A 7869-nucleotide genomic window follows, 5' to 3' on the forward strand; every position below is an offset into this window, starting at 1 on the left:
GCTCCGTGTCTTTCCAGTCTCCTTATACGGCCCCGCAGGGTCGGAGGGCCCTGGACGCCCATTGGCGAACTGGGCAAACTGAGAGCCTGAGACGTCCAGTAAGGACACCCGGAGGCTGGGGAGCGGGGTCTTCCGGCGCTTCTCTGAGGCTGGAGCTGCTAGCCCTCCGCAGACAGCGTTCTGGCCTGTGCTTTCATAGTGAAGGGACCCCGATCCCTCCCCACTAAACTAGGGGCTTCACTGATGGACTTCGGGCGTCCGATAGCGCCAGGTCTCCCCCTAGAATAGAAGGCAAAATCTCCTGCATACGTTTTTTTTTTTTTTAATTTTTTCTAGGCAGAGTATTCCTGGCTTTCACCAGAAAGGTAATCGCTCTAAGCTCAGCAGAAGGGCCTGAGACACATCTCCTTGGTGCCCTGTCCAGGTGGGATGGAGGAACACGGAGGTGTTCTTCCGAACACATCTCTGTCCTTTCCTCCTTATTGAGAAGGGGGCGAGAGGAGGGTGGGAAGAGCAGGGTAGTGACTTGGAGGCATTCTAAAATCGTCCTCGAGGGAAAGAAAAAAAGAGTTTTGGGGGAAATTGCTTTTTTTTTCTTCACTGGAAGAAGAGCTGGCTGGGGGGTGGAGTGGGAGGGTGTTAAACTCCAGACTGGGAGTCCTTCCAGGAGCCTGCAGTTGACACAGGCTGTTACTCCCCCCCAGTGGCCGTGTGGCTGTTGGGTCCTGCTCATGAGGGAGCCAGGCACCTGTCCTGCACTGACCTCTGGGGCAGAGCAGAAAGGCCCCTCAGGTCCCTTGACCCAGGCGCTCTAGCGGCGGCAGGAGCCATGACGTCATGACCACGCGCCCCGCACAGGGGACCAAGGCTGAAAGGGCTGAGGAGATCAGGGAGTGGGTGTCCCCTCGATAGTCTGACACATGGTGGAGGCAGCCAGCTTCTCCTGCACGTGCCTGTCCCCTCTCACTGGGGCACCCTGGCATCTGCTCCGCCCTCCCAGGTAGTCGGCACCAGGGTGGGGAGCCCCAGGGTCCCTCTGGCTTGGTTGGTCTATAGTTGATGATAGTGATTATGTTGGGCCTGCGCAGTACTTGCAATTAAGTAAAATGTTATCCTCTGGGGACGGGGGCGAAAAATAATTGAGTCCTCTCTGCCACTCTCAAAGAATTCCAGAAGCTCAGAGTTGGAAGGAGCTATCTCCAGTTGAGTCCCCTGTCCCCACCCCATCAGTGCTGATAAATGCTCATCAGTACAGTGCTTGGTGCCTCTTAGTGACGGGGCCCTCACTTATCATTTCTGGGGGTCTGCTTCCAGTTAGAATCAGCTCTGGTTGTAGGAAAGGTTTGATGCTGAACTGAAATGCTTCTCCCTGTGGCTCCCCACTGCCACCCACAGGACAAGTCTAATTGCTTTATGCATGCTAGTCCTTCACACACATAATGACCTCACCCCCAACACTTGGCTTCTCCAGCCCAGATGTTTGAAATTCTTTCATAATTCTCTTAGATGGTACTTCCCAGTTATATCATCCTACTGGTTCAGCTCTTGACACTGACTCTGATACAGTGAGGAAGTCCACAGTGTCTGGAATGCTAGAAGCTTTCTATAACTTGATCTGGGGGGTGGTTACACAGTTGTGAACATATAAATATTATACCCCACCTTGAATGCAGCACCCAGTCACCTTATAGTCAAATCTTTCTGCCTTCCTTCTTTCCTTCCTTCCTTTCTTCCTTCCTTAGGTGTGAGGCCCTTGAGCAGAGACAAACAGGTAAGGAAACAAATAATAATGTACATTCTATAATAGGAGTGCTTTGAGAGCCTAGGGGAGAGGGAAGACAGTTCTGCCTGGGAAGGCTTCATGGAACAGGTGATTACTAAACTGGATCTGGAAGGGCACATATGTGAAAAAGTTTTGCTTATGTGCTCTTTCTTCTCTTTCTCTGTCTCATCTGTTTTCCAGCACCATCACATTGTCTGCCTCCTCCAGGAAGCTTTCTCAGAAAAATATCTATCTAGCTCCCAAGTCCCAGCAAGCCCCCTCCACTCCTTTTGCCCTACAGTCTTTGTAATGTCAGCTGTTACATTTCACCAAGTGTTAGCTTCCTGTTCCTGCCACCCTGCCTCTCCTGCAGCCAATTAAACAGTGAGTTCTTAAGGAGTACAACTATATTTGCCTCTATTTCTAACTCCCCACCTTTGCCTTCTTTGGGATTGGAGTGAAAACTGACTTTTCCAGTTCTGTGGCCACTGCCGAGTTTTCCAAATTTGCTGGCATATTGAGTGCAGCACTTTAACAGTATCATCTTTTGGGATTTGAAATAGCTCATCTGGAAGTCCATCACCTCCACTAGCTTTTTTTGCAGTGATGCTTCCTAAGGCCCACTTGACTTCACACTCTATGATGTATAATCATAAGGGATTTGATTTAGGTCATACCTGAATGGCCTAGTGGTTTTCCCTACTTTCTTTAATTTAAGTCTGAATTTGGCAATAAGGAGTTCATGATCTGAGCCACAGTCAGCTCCTGGTCTTGTTTCTGCTGACTGTATAGAGCTTCTCCATCTTTGGCTGCAAAGAATATAATCAATCCAATTTCATTGTTGGCCATCTGGTGATGTCCATGTGTAGAGTCTTCTCTTGTGTTGTTGGAGAGGGTGTTTGCTATGACCAGTGCGTTCTCTTGGCAAAAGTCTGTTAGCTTTTTCCCTGCTTCATTTTGTACTCCAAGGCCAAACTTGCCTGTTACTCCAGGTATTTCTTGACTTCCTACTTTTGCATTCCAGTCCTCTATGATGAAAAGGACATCTTTTTTTGGTGTTAGTTCTAGAAGGTCTCGGAGAAGGCAATGGCACCCCACTCCAGTACTCTTGCCTGGAAAATCCCATGGACAGAGGGGCCTGGTGGGCTGCAGTCCGTGGGGCCACTGAGGGTCGGACACGACTGAGCAACTTCGCTTTCACTTTTCACTTTCATGCATTGGAGAAGGAAGTGGCAACCCACTCCAGTGTTCTTGCCTGGAGAATCCCAGGGACAGGGGAGCCTGGTGGGCTGCCGTCTATGGGGTCGCACAGAGTCGGGCACGACTGAAGTGACTTAGCAGCAGCAGCAGCAGCTAGAAGGTCTTGTAGGTCTTCATAGAACTGTTCAACTTCAGCTTCTTCAGCATTAGTGGTTGGGGCATAGACTTGGATTACTGTGATATTGAATGGTTTGTCTTGGAAACAAATGGAGATCATTGTCATTTTTGAGATTGCACCCAAGTACTGCATTTCAGACCCTTTTGTTCACTATGAGGGCTACTCCATTTCTTCTAAAGGATTCTTGCCCACAGTCATAGATATATGGTCATCGGAATTAAATTCGCCCATTCCAGTCCATTTTAGTTCACTGATTCCTTGGGTGTTGTTTCCTCTTTGGCCCAGCCTCTTCATTCCTTCTGGAGCTATTGGGGAGTTCATCTTTCAATGCATATCTTTCTGCCTTTTCATACTATCCATGGGGTTCTCAAGGCAAGAAAGCTGAAGTGGTTTTCCATTCCCTTCTCCAGTGGACCACATTTTGTCAGAACTCTCCACTATGACCCGTCTGTCTTGGGTGGCCCTACACGGCATAGATCATGGTTTCATTGAGTTAGGCGAGGCTGTGGTCCATGTGATCAGATTGGTTAGTTTCCTGTGATTGTGGTTTTCATTCTGTCTGCCCTCTGATGGATGAAGATAAGAGGCTCGTGGACCCTTCCTGATGGGAGGGACTGGCTGCAGGGAAAACTGGGTCTTGCTCTGGTGGGCAAGGGCATGCTCAGTAAATCTTTAATCCAATTTTCTGCTGATGGGTGGGGCTGTGTTCCCTCCCTGTAGTTTGACCTGAGGCCAGACTTTGGTGGAGGTAATGGCAGTAATGGTGACCTGCTTCCAGAGGACTTAGGCCGGCACACGGAGCCTCCCACGACTGCTGTGCTCAGTGCCCTGAGCCCACAGAAGGCCGCGGTCAACCCACACCTCCATCAGAGACTCTGGACACTCACAGGTAAGGCTGGCTCAGTTTCTTGTGGGGTCACTGATCCCCAGAGATCAAATTGCCAACATCCGTTGGACCATAGAAAAGCAAGAGAATTCCAGAAAAACATCTACTTCTGCTTTGTTGATTACACTAAAGTCTTTGACTATGTGGATCACAACAAACTGTGGAAAATTCTTAGAGATAGGAATACCAAACCACCTTACCTGCTTCCTGCAAAACCTGTATGTAGGTCAAGAAGCAACAGTTAGAACCAGACATGGAACAACAGACTTGTTCAAAATTGGGAAAGGAGTACATCAAGGCTGTATATTGTTACCCTGCTTCAGTTCAGTTCAGTCACTCAGTCGTGTCCAACTCTATGACTCCATGGAGTGCAGCACGCCAGGCTTCCCAGTACATCACCAACTCTCAGAGCTTGCTCAAACCATCTCATCCTCTGTCATCCCCTTCTCCTCGCACCTTAAATCTTTCCCAGCATCAGGATCTTTTCAAATGAGTCAGTTCTTCGAATCAGGTGACCAAAGTTTTGGAATTTCAGCTTCAGCATCAGTCCTTCCAAAGAATATTCAAGAATGATTTCCTTTAGGATTGACTGATTGGATCTCCTTGCATTCCAAAGGGACTCTCAAGAGTCTTCTCTAACGCCACAGTTCAAAAGCATCAATTCTTTGACACTCAGCTTTCTTTATGGTTCAACTCTCACGTCCATATATGACTACTGGAAAAACCATAGCTCTGACTAGACAGACCTTTGTTAGTTACCCTGCTTATTTTACTTATATGCAGAGTACATCATGTGAAATGCCAAGCTGCATGAAGCACAAGCTGGAATCAAGATTGCTGGGAGAAATATCAGTAACCTCAGATATGCAGATGACACCACCCTTATGGCAGAAAGTGAAGCAGAACTAAAGAGCCTCTTGATGAAAATGAAAGAGGAGAGTGAAAAAGCTGGCTTAAAACTCAACATTCAGAAAGCTAAGATCATAGCATCCAGTCCCATCACTTCATGGCAAATAGATGGAGAAACAATGGAAACAGTGTCAGGCTTTTTTTTCTTGGGTTCCAAAATTGCTGCAGATGGGCAGCCATGAGATTAAAAGATTCTTGCTCCTTGGAAGAAAAGCTATGATCAACCTAGACAACATTTTAAAAAGCAGAGACATTACTTTGCCAAAAAAGTTCCGTCTAGTCAAAGCTTTGGCTTTTCCAGTAGTCATGTATGGATGTGAGAGTTGGTCCTTGAAGAAGGCTGAGTGGTGAAGAATTGATGCTTTTGAACTGTGGTGTTGGAGAAGACTCTTGGACTGCAAGGAGATCAAACTAGTCAGTCCTAAAGGAAATCAAGAAGACTCTTGAGAGTCCCTTGGACTGTAAGGAGATCAAACCAGTCAATCCTAAAGGAAATCAACCCTGAATATTCATTGGAAGGACTGATGCTGAAGCTGAAGTTCCAATACTTGGCCACCTGATGCAAAGCGCTGGCTCATTAGAAAAGATCCTGATGCTGGGAAAGATTGAAGGCAGGAGGAGAAGAGGGCAACAGAGGATGAGATGGTTGCGTGGCATCACCGACACAATGGACATGAGTTTGAGCAAGCTCTGGGAGATGCTGAAGGACAGTGAAGCCTGGCATGCTGTATCCAGTCCATGGGGTCGCAGAGTAGGACATGACTGAGTGATTGAACAACAGCACCCTTGCCTTATGCCTCACAGAACACCTTGCAGCTAACAAGCCCTGGATACATAGCTGTGAACTGAATTACTTACATAACACCTTTTTGATTATTTTTTTGTTTTCATTTACATATCTTATCTCCTAGTAATACCTTGTTTCCCAAGGGCAGAGTCTGTCTTTTGTGCTGTGTATTCAAATGTCTTGCCCTATCTAGTTACCCTGTGGTCATTCTTAAATTTGAAAGAAAATCTTGGGTAGTCCCAGAGCCATTCTCTGATTCACCTCCTTGTAAATTGGAAAGAAATTACCCCTGTTCCTCACAAGCTTTGGAAAGCAGTTTGAGACCTCAAAATACGAAAAAAGTGACCTGGCAAAAAGAGTGAAGAGTTCTCAGATCCTTGCTTGAAATCTACTCTTTTGCTTCAAGCGTCACCCTCTCCAGGAAGCGTTCTCTGACTTTCCTAGGGTCCCTCCTTGGGGCTCCCAACGGAAACCATTGATAATGACCTGTTTACTGCTGCTGTTCAAGGCAAGGGTCATGGGGCTTGTTCTTCCCTGGGTACAAGGATTGACTCCTGGTGAGCAGTGTTTGCACTGCACTTATTCCTGCCTGCCCTTGGAAGTTTACGAGCAATAAACCAGTGGCTTGTCCTGGACTATGGATAGGTGATCTAAATCCTGAGAATACTCAAAGTGAGAGCAAATAAGATAATGTAACACAGTGTGAAGTGAGAGCCAGATGCCCTCACCATGATTCTTCCACATGCATCGCAGCTCCCCAGATGCCTAAGTGTGCAAACCTACGGTGTACATTTTGTTTTTGTTACTGTTTCTATTAGCATTGAAACTTAAATATTACAAAATGGACAAAGAGAAAAGGTCTGATTATAGCAATCTAGAGGGGGAATTCCTGGGACTTGGGCCTAATTTCATGCTTGGCAGAATCCTCTACGTGACCACGGAGACCCCCGGTCCCCAGGGCCCTGTGTTCTCTGATTCCCAGACTCTCATAAAGCTAGGCAGGAGCAACAGAGTTAAGTCTCTGTTCAAGATCATTAAGCATATCCTGTAGTTCCTCTGGCTTTTCCAGGGCATGACAGTGGCCCTCCTCCACTTCTAGATTTTGGCTACTTGTCCACATCCTCACCTGGCTGGCCAGACTGTGGAAAGTGGGTTGGCAGGCTCTGTCTGAGATTGGCATAGGGCGGTTGGCAAATAGCTTGGTACCGAGGACTGCCCCTGGATGACCCCGCCACCCTACCACACATGTAGCAAAGAGCCTTCTTTACCAAGTATCCAGGTGAACTGAGTTTTCATCTTCATGGATGGTGAAGAAGGTGGTGGCTTCAAGGTGCCAAGAGGGATAGGAGGGACAGGAACAGGCGAAATGGCCCAGAAGCATCTTAAAAATTAGACCAGTGGCCACACATATCCTGGAGAGAATGTTGCACGCTGCTGCTGCTGCTAAGTTGCTCCAGTCGTGTTCCGACCCTGTCCGACCCCATAGACGGCAGCCCACCAGGCTCCCCCGTCCCTGGGATTCTCCAGGCAAGAACACTGGAGTGGGTTGCCATTTCCTTCTCCAATGCACGAAAGTGAAAAGTGAAAATGAAGTCGCTCAGTCGTGTCCCACTCTTAGCGACCCCATGGATTGCAGCCTACCAGGCTCCTCCATCCATGGGATTTTCCAGGCAAGAGTACTGGAGTGGGGTGCCATTGCCTTCTCCAGAGAATGTTGCATAGAACCTGACATTTAGTTGGAGTTAAAAGTGTTAGTTGAAGCTAATCTAACTTTGAAAGTTGAAAGGACTCTCTGAAATTATCTAGTGCAACCTCCCACACAGAAACAGAATTTTATTTACAGCATCCTTGAAGGTGGCCACAGCTTCAATGTGCTCAGGCTTGATGTCAGAAGAATCTAGTCTAAGCTATAAGACCTGTGAAAAGTGAGCCTCCGTTCTCTTCCTCTCTAAAATGGGAGGAATAATTCTTCCCTTACTGAGAGAAAATGTAGACAGTGTATAACACAGGAGCTAGTACACCAAGTTCTCATTAAATGATGATTATTATTATTTTCAACACCAATTCAAACTGCTCTCCTAGTCTTGTACGCTAAAACAGTGGCTAATGAGACCAAGTCTGCCTAAAATTGAGTCCCCATTCTGAGT

The 7869-nt window shown here is 47.2% G+C and overlaps 1 long non-coding RNA gene across 1 annotated transcript in view; it reads left to right on the top strand.

Moving 5' to 3' along the window:
* LOC112582764 overlaps positions 1-4870 on the top strand; it is a 5389-nt gene extending 519 nt beyond the window's left edge. Inside the window, exons 2-3 of the long non-coding RNA XR_003107086.2 lie at positions 3861-4029; positions 4810-4870. This is a non-coding gene — a long non-coding RNA (uncharacterized LOC112582764). The remainder of the gene's footprint in view (positions 1-3860; positions 4030-4809) is intronic.
* Positions 4871-7869: the final 2999 nt, after the last annotated feature.

The sequence above is a fragment of the Bubalus bubalis genome, chromosome 5 (genome assembly GCF_019923935.1).
Source record: "Bubalus bubalis isolate 160015118507 breed Murrah chromosome 5, NDDB_SH_1, whole genome shotgun sequence".
Classification (NCBI taxonomy): domain Eukaryota; kingdom Metazoa; phylum Chordata; class Mammalia; order Artiodactyla; family Bovidae; genus Bubalus; species Bubalus bubalis.